Source organism: Polypterus senegalus, chromosome 3 (assembly GCF_016835505.1).
Source record: "Polypterus senegalus isolate Bchr_013 chromosome 3, ASM1683550v1, whole genome shotgun sequence".
NCBI lineage: Eukaryota > Metazoa > Chordata > Cladistia > Polypteriformes > Polypteridae > Polypterus > Polypterus senegalus.
Window position 1 is genome coordinate 14,838,181 of NC_053156.1, and position 24,465 is coordinate 14,862,645.

Here is a 24,465-nt window from a genome sequence, read left to right on the forward strand (position 1 = left end):
TAATCACTAGGGGTCAAAAGTATCAGATGGACAGGCCACATGAAATGCACTTAGCAATTTCTGCTGTTCAAATTTAATATGTGAGATGGTGCTCGTGAATCTAACAGCGCGCAAATGCTTTTGCAAGCATATGGTTTCCATGTCTGAATCATTTTTCTTCTCACTCTGCAGTTCTGATGCCTTCATGTGGTCAGTCATTGATCAGTGTCTTCAATCAGCAACTCTGTCATGTAAACAAGGGTTAATCATAAACTTTAGGCACCATCTCGCTGGTAACAAGCGCCCATGGGTCAATTGTGTATTACAGACAGTGGAGTGATAAATTTGCCCAATTGGAAAAAAATGCAGTTAAATTTGCTTCTTCTCCAAACACCAGAGCGTTTGTGCCGACTTTTTTTTTTTTTATTTAACCAATAAGGCTGACTTCTGGTTTTGTTTTTTTTTTTTGTTTCATTTGAATTACTGTTGTAAGGCTATGCTTTTCATGGAATTACACGTTTTAACTTGTGAGAATAGTGCATGACGTTACCCCATGAAGAACAAACTAAACTGAATGGGAAAGATTTCAAAGGAGGGTCTGAGTGGCACAACCTATGGCTCAAATTTAAAAGCACAACTAAGAATGCTGACAGGTTTCTCAATGAAAAACAGTCACACCTCCCCACTCACACTGCAAACCCCACTTCCCCTGGAATCCCACAAGCCCCTTGCCATGCCAGCCCTGGATGCCAAAATATTAAAGAATGAGCCACTCTTTAAGGATATCCATGTCTGCACTCAACTAAATTTAATAATAATTAACTGAGTAAAACTCTTCCATCATTTCTTTAATTTTCTTATGGTGCATGTTGGAACTAAAGGGTGGTGGATAGAGTGCAGGCTGTCAAGCAAGTGGTTGTGTATGTGCTGTAATATGTCACAGTTTGTGCAGAGTATTTTAAAAATGAGGTTTGCCAGAGGGGTGGGAGGAGAGTGAGCACCAATACACAAAGAAGGACCACCTTCTTTGCAAAAAAGGGAGGGTTTTACATGACACACTGCCATCCACTTATTGAACCAGCTCTTTAGTTCTTTCCAGTACAGAGATGTGTGCTGAAAATGGCTGCAGGGCATCTCAGAAGAGGATGCCACTGCTGGGTACTTTCATGCTTACTTCAACTCACACAATTGAGAAACTGATGGCATGAGCAGGTGTTTGGACAGCAGGTGAAACACTACTGTACGGTCTTTTCTTGTGAAAGGTGCTATATAAGAATGGACCAATGGCTGCTGTGTGTAGGCATGCACATCAGCTCTAGCAGACAACCATCATAAAGACTACAAATTAACTGTTTCAAAGTATAGAACAGAAAATCCAGCCTGAGATACAAGAAATTTCACATTTGCTGCACCTGGGCATTAGTCCAGACTGATAATAACAGAGGAAAGGAAAACGCCCTGGCAGCCCACTAAACCCAGCAAACATGCACCGTTCCGATATCCACACATGACAGATGGCTAAATAGGGAAATGCATCTTGTGTGTCCAGAGCACTTCTCACCAAAAACCACCGCTAGTTCACTGCACACACAGAAAGAGCAGCAGCAAACCAAATATGGCGAAAAGCCCAGGCATGCTGCGTGTGTGTGCTGTTCAGGGGCACAATGGCACCTCCCGCAGCTCATCTTTCTATTGCACAGAAGAAATCTAGAGGCCCTCCCTACCTTGCATGCCTAGGCAGATGAGACGCTGATTCTGGCCCCCTGTATCTTCTCAAAACTCACCCGACAGTGCCGGTTGCCAACTCTCGTTAGTAAGGCAGGCTGCAGAGAACAGCCAATCTTATCACCCTGTACACTCTACCCTCCCTCCAGTGCAGCCAGCCTGCTCTCTTCTCTGGCTCTGCAGTGGCCTTGCAGCTCCTTTCTGTAAGTTGCTGTCTCTTTTGGTGACTGACCTCCCACACATACACTCAGTGTTGGCACCGGTTTGAAATTCCCATCCTCCTAGCATCCCTTTACCTTCTGCTACATCATCATTTCTCTTGTGATGTGCTGATATCTGAATGTTTGGCTTTCACAGAAGCAAGAGAGTAGTACCTAATCAAGAATGACAAGTAAGCTAACAGACTTCAATGTTCAGTGTGCCCCTGAAGTGTTTAGGAAGTAATACGGTACAACCCCTCCTTGACATGCTAGAACACCACTTATAGGAAATACAAAAAAACAAGTGATAGGGGTACTTTAGAAAAGGCGTTAGACCAAGAACAAATAGACAAGCTTGTCTTCCAGGAGGGAGAACCAAAGAGTATGGTTAAGAACTGCCACTGCTCAAGATTTCCTAGACACCACTTTGTTGCTGATCATTTTATTTTACTAAGACAACACGCAAGATTCTGGGTCACTGGAGAGAGATTAAACAAGTCAGCCATCATTTCCTTGCCTGGTAGAACCAAAATGGACTACTTACTTGTACCGGCTCTTCTAAAACCCCACTGCAAATAGGGCACAGGAGATCTTCGTCCACTTCACCCTGGAACCTGTTGACGTCATAGCCCATTGCGTATCACTGGCAGCGGAAAAGACCCTGCAATACGAAACACAAAGGCAGAGATTAGGTGAGCACCACAGTGGTCAATAAAATGACGCAGAAGTGCTTTTAGTAAGGCATGTAACAAGACACTTCCTTTACAAAACCTTTTAGATCACCTGTGGTTTGTAAAGAAAACATTTGGTGACAGCAGTAGGATTGGCATAGAGCACCGTTCATTCGTGCTTCAGCCATTTCTAGCTTGAACCATTCTGGAAAGTGCAAAACCTACATGACAGATGACTCTCCTTTGTTTAGCACCTTGGAAAACAATTTATAAGTTTGTAAGAGTCTTACATGGACATATCTAATCAAGATGCAACACATCAGCACAATCCGGTGCCATGATTATTAGTGACTAAAACCGGTCGTTGAAACTTCGGTCTCACTCACCTGAACATCAGAACATATATAAATTCAAGTATGCAAAAATTACAAATAAATAACGAGGAGGAGAACAGTTACCAGTAATGAAGGATAGACTGGGCAAGATGTTTGATTGGCAGCCAGTAGGGCAGGACTAGATACTTGAGTGGGCAGCTGACTGGAAGGGTTAAACAGGTTTACAGGGTGAAATGAAATTCTAAGTTGCACACGCTAATGAAAAAGCCACACGTCACCTCTCCCCGGCCACCATGACTAGTGAGTACAACTACTTCAGTCTTCCTTACCTGAAAAATCTCAGAACTGAGTTTAACATTATCTACTACTGGGAGACACACTGAACAGACCACTATGGGATGAGAGCTGAACAGAGATCATTTGTACATAACCTCAACTCCTTAAGCCACCATGGCACAGCAGGGCAGCATTTAATAACAATGTGATATCCAATAAACAGCTTGTGACTCTTTATAGAACGCCTTTCACAGTGCACAATCCCCTAATCTGAACCATCAATATTGACTGATGAGGTTCCTCTGACTTGAGCTGTATGACAGATTTACTGGCGGTGAAAGCTCCCTTGCTGCCCACCTGTTCTCTCTCTCTCTCTCTCTCACTTGCTCGAACGCCCACTCCGGTGTCAACTTGCCGAGCCAGGTGATGTTTCATCATCATTTCTGAAGCTTTTAGAACAAATAAGAGCGAACACAGGCAAAGTTCAGCCGGGAGACAAGTCATCTGGAAATGCAAACAAGTGAGGTGTGAAGCCCCCTCACTCCCCGCAGTCAACACATTCATGTTTCAGAGAATTACCACGCTGGGGGGCAATGTGAGTCAACGTTTATCAGATAAATGTGACAGATGTGTAAAAATGTTACATGGAAACAATCCGTTTTAACTGCTTTTTATACACTCAAGAAAAATGTTACTTAAAAATAGAAGTAAAAAAAGAGATGGGGTAGGGACAAAAAGAAAAACTCTGTGACATGGCGGGTTCAATGGCAGCTTGGTTTAGCTGGACTGACAGATGGACAGATTGACTTATTAATGTTAAGGAGCAGGTGGTTTAGTTTGCACCACTTAAAATCCTTCACCAATAACTGGAATTCATTCTCCCGCCCACTGCTGATAAAGCAACGTATGACTGGAAAATTTCTGCAACTGACATGATTCAGTATTGTATCTAAAAGTGTAAGGTCTTACAGGGTAAACAGGAATGGTGGCTGTACAGTTCCGCGTGGACCTCCTGCACTACTCATGAAGGTGTCCAACATGCAGCCACTAAGCCACACAAAACTGTGAAATACCAGTTAGGTAGTCCACCATCCAGGACAATGCATTGACCAAAGCTTTTCTCCCAGCAATTAAGGCTGCTTGGTGTTAAATGCACTTATAAAGCAAAATTTAAAAACACAATAACTAGCAGACCAGTAACTGAAGCAGGCCCTTCAGCCATTCTTTAGAATACTTGCCTATTGCTGTGGAAGGTGCTAGACATAAAATTAATGAACTGTTTGTGTAAAGGCACTATATAAAATCCTGATTAATTGAGAGCAGAAGATATTTTGCTGGTAACAAGGACTGCAATGTATAAGCAAAGAGAAAAGACTTGGAAGAGCCGAACATTTTTAGTTTAAAGAAAAAAAAAAAAAAAAAGAGGATAAGAGGTGACCTGATTGAAGTGTTTAAAATTATAAAAGGAATTAGGGCAGTTGATCCCAGCTGTTATTTTAAAATGAGTTCAACAGAAACACAAGTGCAAAGACGGAAACATCTAAAGGGTAAATTCAGCACAAATATTTGGAAGGTTTCTTGACACAAATAACCAGAGACATATAGAATAAGTGACCAAGTAAAATGTGAGAGAGCAGGAAGTCAGGGGCCTTCTAAACTTGATTTGATATTGAGCTTTGCTGGACCAAATGGCTCGTTCTCGTTAAAATTGTTCTAAAGATAACTGAACATACTGTAGAGCAGTGACAGTTAAACTGTTTTCTCTCACAATCCAATTTTGCCTACTATGTGTCTTCACGATCTGAACAGCGGCCAATCTTTTATCTCATTCCTCCCTGGAGAATTGTCACCGATTGTCATCCCAACTGGTCACCTTTGGAGAATCTCCATCAATCATCCTTTGAGGGGTCTGTTTTAACTTTGTAAGCGGTGAACCAAAGCAAAGCTTTCCAGAATTATAATTCACAAATGTAGACCCCAAAATGGGTTGCAACCCATAGTTTAAGAAACACTGTTATATAGCACTCTGATATACTTACTTTAATGGAAATGTGCTATATAATAGTTGCTGTCATTGCTGTTATAAAGCACTTTCACCACTTCAGCATGCTTCCTACAACTGATATTAGTGAATGGGATTGTACTGATTTTCGGGCCACCATTCTACAGAATGGGAGGCCCTTGAGGTGAAGGCACTGTGACATCCATTCTTGAAACAAATTAAACCAAAGGTACTGAATAGCTGTAAATTTCCAAAGGGGAACACTGCAACCGAGTCTATGGCATTTGCTTACTTTCATGTGGTGCTCCTGTTCTTATTCCATTGTTCTTTATGTCAACTGGCTGCTAAAATAACCCTCAACTTGTGCTACTCTAATTATACAACCTGGGATTTAGTCACAGAGTGCAATTCATTGAGGCGACTGAGAACTGCTGAGATTTGAGCAACTGCAGTCCTTAAATCCAATGGCAACTGAAATTACCCCATTTCAATAGTTCCATGCCATACCCTGTTCTTATCCCGCTTAATCTTTGAGCAGAGTTGGAGGTGGACTGGTGCCTATCCCAGCAAGCACTGGGCGCAAGGCAGGATGAAGAGAAACACAAAACACACAAAGTGCGTGGTTCAATTTCTCATCATTAATCAATCTAACCTGCATGTCTTTGGACTGTGGGAGGAAACTCCCACAGACACGGGGAGAACCTGAAATATCTAAGCAGGGAGGATCAAGGATGTGAACCCTGGTCTCCTTTATGCTGTTCTGAACTAATTAACACACTCAAAACAACTTTTGGGGTATGTCACTATTACTTGGCTAACTTAAACTGACTTTATACAAAATAAGTACATTTAAGGACTTTACATGTTAACTTCTAGTACAATGGACTGAAATTTCTTGGGTGTCACATTAGGAAGTATAATTTACACAGAAACGATACAAAAGGATTTCATTGCTTTATTAACAGCATCACAGAAATGTATTCCATTGTATATCACCATTAAATTCTGTCCTTATGCGGCTTCTTTAATTTGATTCAACCAAAAATGAACATGATTTGTAGGCCTTATCTGTTTCCAGTAGTGTTGGATCGGCACTAAAAAATTTTGACTTTGGTATCAATACCAGATTTCATACCTTAGTATTGGTACCAAAATAGTAACAAGGCAAATGACAGAAAACTCCCCATCTTACTCAGGCCTACCTGAGGTGCTAAACCATTGAATTGCACTATGGTCCTCTTCCTTCTTGATAGCCTTGAAGAAACTCCCAATCACGTGGGAGCAATAAAGGGTTTCGAGTGTCCCTGGTGAAGTCCTAATTGCAATAAAGCAATAATATCCCTGTAAAGCCCTGATCATGTCGAACGCATGTAGTTTTGCTTTGTCAAGTCTATGAAACGAATAGAGGGGTGTTTGAAGAATGAATGGACAGTGCAGGGATTACTTCCAGTACTAAAAATACCAAAATGCTGGCAAGATACGGTTTTAAAATGTATTTTTTTCCCTTCCCAGTACTTGCCCAGTCGTAGTATACAGTGCAACCTAGTTTCAAGTACAATTGATATAATTTGGTTGGATGTCACAATACGTTGGTTCATTTAGGTGTAAAAAAAAATTAATTTCATTGGCAGTAATAATGTAAGAATGCTAAACACCAGTGTTGCCAAATCCGGCGATATATATTTTTTTAAAAATATTTTCTATTTGGGGAGAAAACAGGACTGGACAGACAGTTATTTATTTTTTGGTATATTTCCAAGAATGTTTGAGCAGTTTTGGGTAATCTGTGGTGGCAAAAATTACTTAATAGCACTTTTGGACAGTTTAGCTATGGGCTAAACAAACGGACTTGATTGGCGGAATGGGCTCCTCTAGTTTGCCCCAGAGAAAGATAAAGACTGCGCATACCAAGTATCAAGTGCCAAAGATTTAAGTGGCTTCAGGCACAAATGTCTTTGATAATCAGTTATACACAACAGCATACCCTACAACACATGAGCAGTCTTTTCTCTTTGTGACACCACAAAGGGGACGTAATATGCTAATTACCTTGGAGTGACTGGTAACTTGGCAATATTATTTAAATAATGACTAAGGGCTTAGCCAACCCCCCCGGCCTGCGCCAGCCACTTCGTGTCTCTGCTACTCGCATATGTGGATTTCACTTTCATCAAACAACAAATCTTTTAATTCTCATGGATACGCGGAAACACTACTTTTCCCTGATGGCAACACGAATTAGATGATCTACAAGTCTCTGACTTAAAGTTTAAATCTGAACGATATACTCGATCTCTTTTCGCTGTTCCATTATTTCACCGAGTATTAATTTCTGTTTGTTTGTGCTAATGCGAGAATGCGATCCGTTTTTTGAGACTTTCATTATCTCTAACCTGCTCTGCATGTGTATCGCACCAATATTTTTGAATTCGTTACAGCATTCTACTTTGTTATCTACTCGGCCTTTTATTTCCGGCCCTGGGTGTGGTTAAATCTCTTGGCACAATATCTCGTCTCGCGAAAGTGTCTCTCTGAAGACGTCTTGTCCCAGCCTAAAAAAAAAAAGACTTGTCTCATCCCAGTATTGTTTTTATTATAATAGAGATGTGTGTGTTGGCGATCATGTGACTTGCCAGTTTAGGTAATTGAAAATACAATTTCTTAAAAGATTTGTTGGTTGGGCGGCACGGTGGCTCGCAGTTAGGAGACCCGGGTTCGCTTCCCGGGTCCTCCCTGCGTGGAGTGTGCATGTTCTCCCCGTGTCTGCGTGGGTTTCCTCCGGCGCTCGGTTTCCTCCCACAATCCAAAGACATGCAGGTTAGGTGGATTGGCGATTCTAAATTGGCCCTAGTGTGTGCTTGGTGTGTGGGTGTGTTTGTGTGTGTCCTGCGGTGGGTTGGCACCCTGCCCTGTGCCCTGTGTTGGCTGGGATTGGCTCCAGCAGACCCCCGTGACCCTGTATTTGGATTCAGCGGGTTAGAAAATGGATGGATGGATTTGTTGTTTTTTTTTTTTTTTCCTTCATTGATAAGAAATCATAAGGATATTTTTGACTGTGTAATCAACAATATAAGTTAACTTGCAGTAATTTGTACTCTGTAAGCATTCCTCCGACTGCAAAAACACATTCTTCAAATCATTCATTGAATTATTACTACTATTTATTTACTGTGCCACATCTGTAAGAGGGGAGCCTAACCTACCCTCCCACAACGCCCCTTCCATTGGCAACTAATGTCACCCACTAATAAATACCTTGTACTTCAAATACTGCACAGGATGTGTAGGCCAGGCTTCTTCATTGACAAATCGGACATTTTGACAGAGGATTCAAGACTCCCAGTATCTCTGGTGAGTTTCTACATTGGCTGGAAAACAGCCTGCACAGCAGGACACCATACACACCATCATAAGACATTACCTATCATGAAAGATAGTATGCGATATATTTTTCTCCTTACTGACGGGCAATATATAAGCTAGACATGAAAAAATACGGACTCATGGAAGGAGCCATGATACAGCTTTTCATATAACTCAAGGTTCATAATACTACTGAATTACTTTATCAATTATGTTTGGTACAATGCCAAGGGGAGCCTAGCTGGTTGCCTGGCCTTTAAACCCCTCCAGGTTTATTTTCCCCAGCATCTCTCCCGATGGAGTTTTTATTTTTTTCTCCTTCCAGGACCATTGACCATAGCATTGGACTTACTGTTACAACCATCATAGACTTAGAAAAACATTAATAGTAATTTAAGCTATTCATAGGGACTGGCACATTACTTTTTTCTTTTATGTGTTTAGTGTTTGTATCTGTTTAACTATTCTCTTTTGTAATTAATTTACTTGTTATGGAGTACTTTATGGAATATGCTTTGTATGAAAATGAAAATCAAGGTTTATGCAGTTGTACAATAAAAATTAATGAGAGAGCATTAATTATGACAGGTGCTTCCATCTTTTCTCCCAGTCAGGGTTAAGCAGCACTCTATAAAATCAGTCAGTTTATTAAACCCTGATTCAGCTGCCAGTCTGTTACAGAGCTGAGCCGATTTTTGGAAATGCCAATTAACCCAATGAGTGCATCTTGTGATGGAGGGTGTGTGGATTATATACAGTCATGGGGGAGGAAATACAAATGCTAAAAAGACAGCTAGATTTGAACCCTGGACTCTGGAACTGTGAGGAAGCAGCACTGACAACTGTGCTTTCCATTTTTTGGTCAATAAAACTTACAAAGGTCAACATCATTTTATAATATGCTCAAGCTGCTTTATAAACCTAAAGACTTCTTGCAAGTCAGTTTTTCATTGGTTCAATATAAAAGACTGCTTTAAAAAAGTCCCTATGAAAAGTGAAGGAAGAATCATCTCCCATTAGAGGTTTACAGGGTACTGTCCTGTACTGTCCGGAGTACTGTGGAATTCTTGATAATCAATACATAGCACATCGCCACACTCTGATGCCATAATTAGTGAGAAGCTTTATCTATTCTCAAAATGTCCGTCTCCCCTACCTAAAGACGTATGAGGGACAGCCAGCAGGGTTGGACTGCGACTCTTCAATTCCACCCGGGGGAGTAAATGCAAACATTAATTTTATTTAAATTTTTTTTCATTTTTATTACTATTTAATTTAATATTGTTTCTTTGTATCAGTATACTGCTGCTGGATTATGTGAATTTCCCCTTGGGATTAATAAAGTATCTATCAACTGACTGGGGGAGTTAAAGAGGTTTATAGGGTCCTTCTTGTCATATCTAACTTGCATGTGCTAATCAACAAGCAATATTACTAACTCTCTGACGACATAATTGGTGAGTAGAACAACTCTGCCTCATTACCAAAAATAATCAAAAACTAAGGAAGAGCTTGAAAATTGGAAGATTTTACATTTTATGAAAAATATACTTGTTATAATGTGGATTTTATAAAGATTTTAGTAAAAATTAAAAAAGGCAAGTCTCCTGAAAAAAAGTACATTGTGAAAGTGACTCTATAAAATGGACTGTGCTCACTACCAAAGACTGTGACAGGACTTAGTATGAAAGGCCTAACGGGTAAATTGGCTGGTAACACCACAAAGCGCATAGTTGGCCAATTCACTTAAATAATGACTGGGTCTGAGACACACTCTCTCTTCCTAGCAGCAGCATTTTATATCAGCAGGATAGTCCAAAAACGCTTTTGTATATACAGCCCAAACTGACCAACAGCTGTACCCATGGCACTATTAAAAAAAAAAAATTACTTTTGTCCAATTCCAGTCTATAGTTGAAATGAAACAAGTTAGTGGGTTGCACAATCACAACGGAATATGTGAGAAAACAGTGCCCTCACCCACTCTCAAAATCAGACACAGCATGGTGCCCACTATTCTAGAGGCACACCTGCAGTCTCCCATAATGCCCAGCTAGCACTGTACTTGTGTGATCTAGAGAAAAGAGCAGCCTATGGCACCCTCTTCTGGTAAGGAAAGGAATCAACATTAACAATAGAGAAATAACAGATCTAATAACAATAAAGAGAGAGAGAGAGAGAGAGAGAGAGAGAGAGATAACAGCTCTAGAAGCCAGGCAGAGAACAGCAACTGAGTGCATCCCTGAATAACGGGTGTGTCTGACTCATGGAATAAAACGTTTTTAACCGAGTACATTCCTGAATAAAAGGTGTGTCCGACTCATGGAATTAAACCTCTTAAGTCTTAAGTGCAGAAGATGCCGCAAGGATAAACGGAGGTCTTCAAAACTATTAAATGCATCCATCTCTAGACTAGGAGGAAGTGCATTTAAAATGGAAGCACTTCTTCACATTAAAATGTTGTGGGAGTCCGGAACAAACCGAGTCAAGGAGCTGAAGTGGAATATGACAACAACTTTTCAAAAGCATGTGGATGAGGTACCGAGATAAATTAACTACTCACTAACCGATTGGCCCGTGGACTAAATGGTCTTCTCACTTGTCATACATTTTGAGCTCTATTCATAGCTTTATTTCACATGTGTGGAGTTCTCCCATCAGGATACCAAAATAGTTTAAGCAATCACAATTCAAACATAAACAGCTTTTCAGTACTTCACCAATTTCCTGAACAATTATGGCACCCATATGCTTTAATAATTTAGTAAAAACCGGTTCCAAAAATGTCACATGCACCCTTATTCTGGCCAGTGAAGCTAGGATATTAGTCTCTAAGAAAACATGGGTTAATGCACATAAATATCTCTGTGAGTAACCCAGTTATCTGGCCATGTAAACCCTTAACTGGGGTTACACTTAAGGCTTTCGAAGTCTGTGCATGTCTGCTGCATTCTGTTATCAAGTGCATGTGTTATCTTCAAGCACGGATAATGCGGCCAATGGTAGAAAATGGCGAAAGCGGAGGCAAATGTTTGGGTGATCTCACTATTCGTTCTCCTGGGTGAAACACTCTCTCTCAACACTTCAGAAATCGCTAAATTAAGTTGATGAGCTGAACATGCAGTGCTAAGCTTGGCAGCACAATCTCGGAAGCAGTGTTGGGGGTAACACTTTAAAAGTAACACATTATGTTATCTGATTACTTTTTAAACTAACAAGTGACCTTATGCAAAATTTATTTTACTGAAGTAAAAATAGCTGCATTATTACCATCCCAGCAGCAGTGGGTGGAAGGCAAGAAGCAAACGTATCTGTATGCTGCTCCTTTACAGGGCTCAATAGAACAGCAAAGCAGAAAATAGTGTGCTGCATGCAATCTGATAACAGAAACATATCAACAATAAACTGTCTATTTAGTTTTAATCCAGCTATTCACTATTGATATGTTGAAATTGGGTAATCTTCGGGGCCTCAGGTCTGGGATGTTCATTACTGACTTATGAAGGATTAAATGTACTTCTAAAACAGAAAATGGTTAAATGTGGCAGTGGTTCTGGTCAGTTTTAATGAAGGTTCAGTCAAAAGTGTAGATTTTCATACACAAAAAAAAAAAACATGCACAATGTTTGTAATGCATTATATTTTATACTGGCTGTGCAAGTCCGTGATTTAAAAAGCCCCGAGTCCTAGAATCTATTGAAATTATCAGGAAAAAAACTGAAAGGTAACTGAAAGGAATTACTCTGGGCATCTCTCTCCTAGGATTAATTTTGCTGACGTGCTTGCATTGCTTGTGCATTAGCGGCAGGAGGAAAAAAAAAGGGATACAGTTTTGCCGATGTTAGCGGCTAAGCGACTTTTTCTTTCTTCGGAGGTTTTGTTTTGCTGACATGTGGCCCCGCTTCTGATATTAGCAGCTAAGCAATTTTTCTGTTTCCTCGGAGGTGGAGCCTTTACCCCGACTCCATCTCTCACTTCTGGGCCGGAGAGACACACACACTTCCACGCAAAGACGTTTATATATAAGATAATAGTTAATAGATAATAGTAAGTAACTATATACCATACTCAGTTTTACCTTATTTTTAAAAGTAACGTTCCCCACATTCCTTGGGAGATGCAGGCTTCATGCTGGTTATTAGATTTGCTCTTTTTTGTGCAGTTTTTTTTTTTTTAAATGAACACAAGTGGACTTGCACACAAACGCCTCAGCCGGGTTACTCACGTTATCCCAGTTTTGTGTGCGCATGTATGACCAGATTTGAACCAGGGAGCCCCACAAACATCATCTATGGATGTGAAAAGAAGGATTTGTAGCCCTAATCCACTTTACTCCAAGAAAGTAAATTTGTCATTCTTCAGAATGATAAGTGAACAAGGAGCGCCGTTAATGACAGATGTGTCAAAACATGCATTACCTCAAGAACTGGTGCCCTTCACTGCATAGACCTTCACGCTTTTTCACTGTTTCTCACTTTCTTTAACTGTGCAATTTGGATTTTACTTCAGATTCGTATTCAACTGAATTTGAAACTTCCAGAGCTGCGGGATTGAAGCTGTACTATAAGAGCGATCCGTTTATACTTCCAGTCCAGGCTGCTGCATTAATGCCTGCTCTCACCTGTACATTCTTTCAGTTATTCAGTAGCCCTGCCAACTTGATTTTTGTGCAACTCATTTTTTTTTCCTCTTCTCTGGATATTCAAGTGGATTGCTACCCTAGCCATGCTGACAACAGCTTTCACGTGGCGACTTAAAGCACCAACTAAGACACTCACGAGTGGATTATTCCAGCTTTATACTGAAGCATGCCCTTCTCTGTTAATTACTTTTTTTGTGTATTTTATAGTATTAGGACACATATTTTACCAACTCACAATCTCTAAAAGCATCAGTCCGCATTTCCTCTGGAGCCTCTCTGGGTCACAGTCAGCAGTCACCTATGCTCAACCTTTCTCTCTCTGCAGTGCCGCTCTGTCCTACGGACCCAGTGCTGTTTCTCCTTGTCAGATTTCCTGAGTAACGACTGGATTTCTCACTATGCTGAAATACTACTGTGATGAAACTTTCAATATTAAACACTCCATCGAAAGCAAATAATAAGAATGGAATAATTATAAGATACTTTGAATGCTGCGGCATCCTAAAATGTTTTTTGCCAGGGGATCACAAAGTCACCAGGCTTCCCTTCGGAGCTCAACAGCACTCTGAATTCTGAAGTACGCCATCCCACTCAGGGCTCATCACTGCTAGAGTTATGTACCAGATCTGCTCTATAATGCAATCAACTCCAGCAATGGATCACTGAACCTTCTTCATCTAACACTGCAGTGCTTAACACACAGTTCATCAACTGTCCGATTCACTGCACACTGCAATCTTAATAGAGAACACAAAAATAAATAAGAACCCGGAAGTTTACATCTATAAATGAAACGACTGTCTATGGTCTGTTTATTTTGCATTGGGGTGCAGCTCAGATCAGAGTAGTGGTCTGGCTGGAACGGTTAGATCTGAACTAAACAAACGAATAGTCACTGAATGGACCTTCTAAAACTAACAAAATTATACCTTATCCTGCAGTCCTTCACCTTAGGATGATCTCTCTTACGAATCTAGTAGTAGTCAGCCAGAACACTGGGACTCTACTTGCCTTAATAATGCTTCTCCATGTTGGAAATGTTCTGACGAAATAGCTTGTGACAAATTAATGCCATATCGCACCCCATTGTTTGATCCCTCACTGCTTCAGGATAGTTCTGAGTCCGGCGATTCCCCAAAAACGCTTTTGAAACTCTGCTAAGCTGCTTTCTAAACTTCATTCAACTCTTCTTCAGATCTCTCTGATCCGAGGACCTACAAACATGCCTTACTTAATCTCAGCAACACTGATCCATGGAAATGTATTTTCTCAAGTACATTAATCCTTTTGGTATTGTATCCATTGCTTTAACTAAGCTTTTCATAAGTGAACATTTGATGGGCTGACGAGTAAGGTAAACTTTCTCTGGGTCAACAGGTTGACTGTTCACCACATTTTTCTTCCTTTGGCCACTATTTCTGAACATGGGAGTTTTTCTTGTACTTGCTGTTCACATAAAACAGAATTTGCTGTAATCAAGCAAAAGACCAATCACTTTTAGATCTACAGATATATTCCACTTACTGTATGTTGCTGACACCTTTAGAAAACATTCAGTAACGTCATGTTCTCATATGACTTTTTCACATTAGTAGCATGTGATTTTTGGCACAGAAAAGAATTTATTTCTGTTATTGGAAAGGACAGCTTTCAAGCTAATTTGTTCAAGTGCTACTCATTCATGTTATGTTCATTTATGTGAATTTCCCCTTGGGATTAATAATCTCTCTCTCTCTCTCTCTCTAAGAGCCTCCATTACCGAATTAAGAATTTTTTTAATATGATAAAGAGAAAAAAATTTCAACTGTTAATGTTTTCATATTTTTATTCCATGGAGACATTACATAATACAAATATGAAGGTGGTGTCACAAAAAAACCAAGTCTGATAGAAAATGAAAATCTGACTTCACATTTGGATTTACCATTAAAAAGTATGCTTAGAACAGACACCAGAATCCTTGGGACAAAACGTGTTGTCAACCAGCATTATGGACAACATCTAGAGATAATGCCAACCCCAGTCAACAGTATGAGAAACATCTGAAAGATGCTACATGTGTGTACAGAATGGTGAGGGTTGGCCATTCCATATTGGACAACCAGGCAACTGCCTAGAATAGCACTTGTGCAAGGGTGAGGATGTTTACCACTTTAAACTGTTGTGTGACCTACTAGGAACTTGATGGCAGAGCACCTTGTCATTCCAGACTGTGTCTAATTGTGTTGACTTGCTGAGGAACAGGTCACCCCATATTCAGGCTGACCACCAGTAACTACGTTTCTAGTGTCAGATTTGATCAGCAGGCCAAGAGGCTGTTGGTTAACAATGAAAGACAGCATGCAAGTATCGACCGAAATGGTCTGGGTGTCAACATAAAAACACACAGGAGATACATGATATGATAAGAGGGGACACTCTATAGACGGAAAGGCTCATTCTTAAAATAGACCTTCTCAGACACCACTAGCTGGAATGATAGTCTGCAATCATCATTACAGTAATCCCTCGCTATATCGCGCTTCGACTTTCGCGGTTTCACTCTATCGCGGATTTTATATGAAAGCATAACTAAATATATAACGCGGATTTTTCGCTGCTTTGCGGGTTCTGCGGACAATGTGTCTTTTTACTTCCTGTACATACAAGGGACGCTATTGGCGGATGACTGAGAAGCTAACCAATCAGAGCACGCAGTTAAGTTCCTGCTTGCTGAATGCGGTGTTAACCAGGAAGTCTCGTCTTGCTCATTCAGCATCAACGTGTTTCGCTGTGTAAAGAGTTGTGCTCTTTTGTGTTTATCTTTGTGCATAGTCAAGCCCTTCATTATGGCTCCAAAACATTCTGCTACTGCTTCAGGGGCCGTGCCCAAGAGCAAACGGAAGATGTTAACGATTGCCGAAAAGGTAAACATTTTGGATTTGTTGAAGGCTACGATTCTTTTTATTTAAAAAGTAGGAAAGGAATATAAGATCTTCGGCCGCAGTGTCCTTTTAACTAGGGTGCAAAACAAGTTGTAAGTGGATGTAATAAGGCAGTAGTCTGGATGGAATCTGCTTTAGGGATCTGGATTGAAGACTGCCAGAAGAAGAACAACGGCAGTGCTACACAATCGCCTGAAGAGGGTCCTTTAAGGGCTGTAACGCTCTCCTTTGTTGTGCAGTAAAATTAAACTCATCGTTATCGGACAAGTCATCGTGTCATTGTTGGTGAGTAACCATAATTAATTTTCTACTTACAGTACTTAGTATATGTACGTATGTTTAGTGTCACTGTACACACATTTACTGTATACTATTTTTCTTGCATTGTACGTATTTATTGCTGGTGGCCTGTTTATCGTAATGGCTGTAACATGTGATATCGGAGACACTCAATATCTTTAAAATAATATTTAGGTTTTACTGTATATAGACATAGTGTGTTTATATACATAATTTCAATGAATCTTACCTAATATCTAAGAGAATACAAAGGGATTATGCTGTATAACTCTGCGGAGAATATTTATAAACAGTGTGGAAGAGTTTATAAGGGCTTAAAATATATAAAAATAACCATACAAACATATGGTTTCTACTTCGCAGATTTTCACCTATTGCGGGGGGTCTGGAACGCAACCCCCGCGATCGAGGAGGGATTACTGTATTCCACTACCAACTTTGCTTTGTGGCACCCAACAGTAGAAATAGATAGTTTTGCTCCCAAGGATAGTAATAACCACTGCATTATGCCCAAGACAGAAACTGACGAGCAGCCAACATTATAGGGGATGAAATTTTCATTGAGGCCAGCAGCACAAAGACACAAGACAGGCTTAATGGATTGGCTTACAAGTGACCACCGAACATGAACTGGTGTGGAAAATGAAAAAGAAGTTACAGTTAAGACCTTTGCGTTCATGAAGATCCATTATGCACACTCCTGAAAGCCAAGCTTAGTTAAAGCAACAATGCTTTGTGATATACAGTATGTGGGTGAGGGAGAAGGACTGTGTACTACAGAGAGATATGCACATTCTGTGCCAATGCAGATCACATTTATCTTGCAGGGTTGAAGGTGGCCACCATGCATGTCCTACAGCACTGTTAACAAGTTTCTTAAACAGAAGTACTAGAGGGCTAAGATTTGTATTGTGTGTGCACAGATATATACTTGCTTGAATGCAGCTTTTATGTGTTTTAGGTTTAAAAGAGTCAGTATTGCCACATGTACAAAGTATGGCACAATCAAAACAACCCCATTTTTCCAGTTTTTATTGAAATGTAATCAGGTTTTGTTCAGTGAATAATCAACTCATTTTATTCAGTGGAATTGAACTGCTTCAATTTCAATTAAAACTAGAAAAATGGTGATGTTCTACGTGCACAGAAAGCTCATTCTCAATTGCAGCCCGACTGCTTCCTTTACCCATTCTATTATGGTACGACAAATATGAGACATCAGACAGACGAACCTCTCCTCTGTTGGTATTGTCCAAAACACCAGTTCTTCATCTTTCCTTTAGGCTGAATTCCCTATATTGGAGTTTCTGACTGAGCACTGACTGGTGTTCACATACATGCATGTACAGTACATGCATACACACGCCAACTCTATGACCAACAAGAATACAAAGCAGGTGTGATTTTGTTGTGATGAATCATTGGTGATTATAACAATACACAATCGCTGGTCACAGACATCCACTATGACAGCACCTTATTTGCTAACATTATGTAATTGAAGGCTGCAACTGAAAATCACTGCAAAAGCCTTGTAGTGTGATGGATGACTACGTGGGCCAGCATGTACAATTCTCTGTTATGTGTAGGTCTTTATTGTAAGTTGGGATAAAGCGCACATCTACACGCCTCAGTAGCTGAGCAGAGGTCGCAGGCACTCTCACGACTCTCATGTACTGTTGCTAAGCACACTCTGAAAATACTAAGCATCAGTCCTTGAATGTGTGTCAGCTTGGTCGGCACACATCACGACGCTGTAATTCATTTCATTTGGCAATTTCCATCAACGCATGAGATTACAAAACAAATGTCAAGTGGCAATTCTAACCGAGTATTGAGGTCTTTCAAACACACTGTGTTGTTACTTTATATATTAAATTTCTACAGGGTCACTTCGGACAACATGTATGCCTGCTTGGCCAAATGTTCATCTTTTTATTTTTAAACAGGCAGACCACCAGTAAGTACCACAGGCACCTGAACTTGCACTAAACTGTTAACAGCATGGCAATGCATGGAAAAGGCCCAACATCTGTGTTAGTAAGGGAGAAGTGGTGCGTTTTGAATCCTAAAAGGTAAGTAATCCTGTGGGTTAGTCTCTCCATGGTATATTAAAAGGCACACCGACAGCTGGCAGTAAAGGTCATAAATCTTGGCGTTTGCACTGGTAGCCATAATAGGACTGCTGGTTTTAAGGTGCGTTGCCTATAAAAAGTATTCACCCCCCCTTGGAAATGTTCCCGTTTTATTGTTATACAAAACTGAATCTCAGCAGAAAAAGTCAAAAGTGACAACAGGTATCTGTAAAGTGGCCTAAATTAATTAAAATTATAAAACACGAACTAATTAATCACATTGAGTATTCACTCTTTTCAAAAGTCAGTTTTAGTAGACAGCAGACATGACAGCCTGGAGAGTCTGACGTTTCTATCAGCTCAGCATTTTTCCTTGTCTTCTTTAAACCTGTTCAAATTCTGTCAGGTGTCAAGGTGAACATTAGTGAATCACCTTTTTCAAATCCAGCCACACATTCTCCACTTGACTGAGATCTCGAATCTGACTCTGCCACATCAAAATTGTTTTTTTGTAGTGGTGACTTTAAGCTTTAGGTCATTTTCTTGCTGGAAAACAAATCTTCTTTTAAAGTGTAATTTTCTTGCAGACTGTATCAGATATGCCCCATGGATATCCCCATATTTTTCTGCTTTTGTTTTACCCTCAAAAGTTTTTGAAGACATGTGGCAGAGAAGTATCTCTATAGCCGGATGCTGCCATCAAGATGCTTTACAGGGAGGAGGTTGCATTTTTAATAAAGTGCAGTGTAACACAGCATTTAGCCAGGAAGACAAAAAGCTCAGTTTTGGTCTCATTATACCATATGAGCTTCTTCCAGTTGAGCCGAGATGACCTGGGCATTTTTTTCTTTTTGCCACTCTTTCATAATGCTGTGACTGGTGAAGCACCTGGGTACAGCTGTTGTCTGCACAGTCCTTGCAATCAGAGCCGCTGTAGCTTGTGACGCTGTCAGAGTTCTCCTGGATGCCTCAGTCACTCATCTTCTTCAGTTTTGTGGACTGCCTGCTCTAACAGATTTCCAGCTGTGCCATACCCCTTTCCATTTCTTCATAATTGATTTAAAAAGGTATTTGGTAACTTGGATATTTTCTTGTCTTCATCTCCTGACCCGTGCTTGTTGTGTTCTTTTTGCCTTTATTGAGTAGAATAGGCTACCATACTGACAGATACAGACAAATGAAGCCCCAGGCAGGTGATCTCAATTTAACTAATGATGGCACTTCTAAAAGTACTTGACTGCACTAGTAATGATTTAGGTGTGTTATATTAAAGGGGGCAAATATAGGGTGGTCCAGATCTAACTATGCAATTTTCATTACGCTATAACTTAAGTTTATTACATAGAAGATCACCCGAAAAATCCTGGACCATCGAGACGTGTGCGAACTGACGACATGAAGAATCTTCTTCGCACCGAACTGGAATCGTCCCCACATAAATCAAAGTCATCCAGACGATCTGGATCTGCATAATTAGATCTGGACCACCCTGTTTTCATGAGATTAATAATAATTTATTTGGTGTTTGCAATTCAATTAGATCATTTTGCAGAGATCTGTCTTCACTCTGACATTAAGGCATCTCTTTCTGTTGAAAAGCCAAAATAGATCTACTGCAATTAAATATTATAAACCGTAATGATAAAAAGGGAAACTTATAAGGTCATCGGTACTTTTTATAGGCACTGTATTTGGTGTACTGTGGGCATTTGTAGTATGTCGTACAGAGCGAGTGCTCGAGTACACACAGTTAAAGCTAAAAAGTTGATTCTGCGAAAAAAGGCATTACACAAAGATTAAAGTCAGGGAAAAGTCCAAAGCCTGAAACTCCTATCTGCCGAAGAATACAAGTACAACATTAAATGAAACAGCACAAAAATGAAGTTCTGTAAAATGTGCAATATACAGAGCCCTGAAAAAGTATTTAGCCTCCCAAAGCTATTTTATTATGTCAGATTCTAGACTTACAACATACTAAAGTAATTTTTCCATCTGATCTACACAACAGTAAATGTCATGCTAAATCAGTGACTGACATCCTTTATTGTGAAACTGTAACTGATAAGTTCAATTCTTATCACTTTACATTTAAATATCTACTTTGTTGATCTACGTATAGATAATTCTTGTTATATGTATATTTGTACCTTGTTAACATACATTCAGATTATTATAATAATTTTTGTTATATGTATATTTGTGCCTTTTTATGCCTATCTGATACTGCAATCTTGTAATTTCCTTCAGATTAATAACACTTCCATCAATCAAAAGGAAAAAACTGTAGTCCTTTCAACAATTTAATGAAAAGGAAAACCTACAATCGTGAGATTTCAAAAGTCTTCCTCTCCTTTGCAAGTCTAAGAATAACTCTGCTTAGTGTTGTGCATCACCTGAGCGATTAAGTGCCTCAACTTGATGATAGCCTGCACCTGCTGGCCCACCTGTTCATTGATTCTCCACAGGGGTGGACAAACCTTTAATTCCGTACAACCAAATTACAAACTTGCAAAGAATGGCAGACTAACCAGTTGTTTTGGCTCTTTGGCCCGTGCAATATTCTCTTAATCACAAACAATTTGATAAAAACAAAACCCAGTTGTTCATTTACAATCTTAACTTTGGTGTCACTTTTAAAGATAGCTGCGATAGCTGCATATAACATGGCGGACTGCTGTAACTCCTATCTAAAGCCCAGTTTTTATACAGGCTGAGCCAAAATGGAGTACCACATTTCTCAAAGTCATTGCGCGAGGTAGAGGCAGCCAAGTGGGTTTGGGTGGGTGGGGATCCTTGGAAACGCAATCCCTTTTCATTCGGCGACATCCCTAGGTCCAGTTCGCTGTCTAAAGTGTTTTTCAAAAACAATAAATCCATCTTCACTACTCAAATCGACCTTCCGAACGCACTTCAGCATTCCTCCTAACTGTGACACCCCAAATAGGAAAACATTTATTTATTGGTTGGCTAAATTTAGACAGACAGGTACCACATTGAACAGAAAATCTCCAGGCTGTCCCCTGACTGTACGAACACCTGAAAACATTCAAGCTGTAAAGGCATCAATTTTGCAGTCTCCTAGACGTTCAGTGTGCTTCTGCCTTAGGCATTTCCAACACGTCTTTGAGGAGGATTTTGCACGAGGACCTTAATTTCCATCCATACAAAATGATGGGAGAGCAGGAACTCGCTGGGAGAGCCGTAGAGAGTTGTGTGCGCCAACATTCTGCAAACCGTTCATCAAGATGCCATCGTCACGTACAGCGACGAGGCAAGTTTCCATTGAATGGTTGCATAAATAAGGAAAACTTTCGCTACTGGGCTGAAACCAACCCTGGTGAGCTTCAGAGACTCCCGCACAGTGAGCACACGAGTTACAGTTTGATGAGCCATTGCAGAATTTGGCATAGTAGGCCCTTACTTTTTTGAGATGGGGGAAGCAATGGTCACCGTCACCTCACAACGTTACATTGAAATGCTAGAGAACTTTTTGCAGCCCCAACTGGAAGAAATGGATGTGGTGGATGCCTGGTTTCAAGTGGAAGGAGCAACAGCTCATTCGGTGTGGAGATCCATGCAAGTTTTGTGGGAGATATTTCTGGGGAAACTGATCTTCCTGTGTGGCGATGTCGGATGGCTTTCACGTTTGCCTGATCTCACTCTGTGCGATTCCTTCTTGTGGGGCTCCCTCAAGTCAAAGGTATACATACACCAACTTTAAAACCTTGAATCCTTCAAGGATGCTATTCGCCACGAAATCATCGTTATTCCCCTTTAAATGGCCAAATGAGCCATGCAAGCACTCAGAAATCGTCTTGGGAGTGTTATTGCTAATGAAGGCCCAACACCTTGAAGAGATCATTTTTAAAGCACAGCGAAAAAAAATCTATTTTGTATTCTTGTGTCTTAATAAAATTTCTTTAAACTTGTAGCGTTTTTGTGGAATAAATGTTTGAAATGTAGTACTTCGTCTTGGCTCACCCTGTACCTGACATGCTTGCGCTGGCTGCAAGAGCAGCACAGCAATGTTGTCAGAAACAGCAACATGCGCTGTTTTTACTGCCATTATTTTTTTTTCCTTGATGCAGGTGCAGCGATATGTACCCTAAATGGTAAATTCTGCAGAGAAGTTGGTTATGTGGGTTCCAGAATGTCGAAGGAAGGGCTGAATATGAAACAACAGGTCATCAAAGTTCAAGGAAAACATGCAAAAATATTTGAAATTCATCTCTTCATCATAAACGTGACACACTCACAAGCATATGATACTCTCCCTATACTCAGTGTGTCTGGTCAAGGTGCATGCATGCACACACTCTAGTTAGTGAATAATAAGGCAAAATTGCGAAGCAGGTCTATAAAGCAGGCAAGAAAATCAATAGAGTTAGCTGTAAATCAACTGGGGCAGTGAAGGTAAGAATGCCAAAAGTTAATTGCATCCTCTTGTCATTTAACACAATATAAAGTAATAATTAATGCATAGTGTACTTTTGAGAAGTATTAAATACGGGTGATATTCTGCAAAGTAGCACTGACCGCATCACAACTATGTCAAAGGATTTACTGTGTTGTATGCATAGAGCATCCAAAAGCACATATAAAAGAGGTCCTTTATTTTCAGGCTAAGCTAACTTTGGGACTGAAATGGCGAGAATGCACAGTAGCAGACTGTTTACTAGTCAGCCTGCAATATCTAAGAAAAGCTGAGGCATTACAGAGTTATTTCTTGAAATGTACAACTTGGAAACACAAAATGTCCACTGACACAGCAGTTAACTCTTTTCAACTGACAGGGCTTGGCTTGCTACAGCTAAGAAAATAACCTGAAATATTCAGCAGCCTGCTGATTAAATGTGATGGCCTGAATGTTCGTAACATTGCTCCTCTCATAAATTTAAGCGTTCAGCCTTAGGAAATGGACATTAGAGGGTTGTATTCCATTAAAAACAGACCTTGCCTTATGCAATCACAGAGAGGAATCTCTTAAAAAAAAAAAAAAAATAAGATGCTCATTATTAACCAATATGAACTCTGAGCTCATAACAGGCATACTGGAGGTTGCAAAAATGCTGCTTATTACTAGTCCAATTACTGATGAGGGTCAAGATGCCTTTTCAGGTTTAAAACTCATCTTTACTAACATGAGGACATTGTTAATGGTCCAAAACGTGACAACATTCAATCCCTTGTAGACGACTGTCTCGAAATCACTTCAAACCGCTTTTGGCCTGAATGCAGCTGAGGTGGCGTACGTATCCTGCCAATGCCAGTTGATGCGTATTCGATACGTACCAAGGATCATATTCGAAGTGCTGGTCATACCATCTAGCAATCATGTGGAAACTACATCTGCATGATGGAAGTGAAGTGTTGGTGCGGCCATGCACATAGATTTTGGCTATTAATTTCGAGAAATTGTCCAAATTTGAGATAAGTTGTGCTAAGATAAAAATATGTACCAGCTTATTGTTTGCTGGTATGTTATATTCAAATTAACAATCTCCACTTAATTTCAACAGTGTGTAATTGCAGACCGCAGTACCAATGAGGTCAGTTATATAATGCTTCAACATCACGAAACGCCCTCAACGTAAGTCATGTAACACCCATCACATTAGACTATGATTAATATTAGTGCCCTGTTACCCTATAGTTAAGATTAGGGTTGTAGGAGGGTTATCGGAGTCAAAGGGCACTTTGTGACTGACGCGGTGGGCATTACCTGACCTATGTCATAGGTATTGTAGGCTGCAGCTAGACCCTTCTCCTTAATTTAGCATCTGCTTGACAGCAAAAACACAAGAATTTCTTTTTTCATAATTGTAAATAAATTTAGGCAACAAGGGGTTAATGCCGCCATATACAAAGATCACTGGCTACAGTTAACTAAAGGCATGTGACCCTGTAAAGGACATACTGCACCTCAGAATAACTCTGAAATCAAACTGAATGATATATTTGACAGAAAAACTA

The 24,465-nt window shown here is 40.1% G+C and overlaps 1 long non-coding RNA gene across 1 annotated transcript in view; it reads right to left on the bottom strand.

Moving 5' to 3' along the window:
• Positions 1-397: 397 nt before the first annotated feature.
• LOC120524867 overlaps positions 398-24,465 on the bottom strand; it is a 101,674-nt gene continuing 77,606 nt past the window's right edge. The window contains exon 3 of the long non-coding RNA XR_005632861.1: positions 398-2,565. This is a non-coding gene — a long non-coding RNA (uncharacterized LOC120524867). The remainder of the gene's footprint in view (positions 2,566-24,465) is intronic.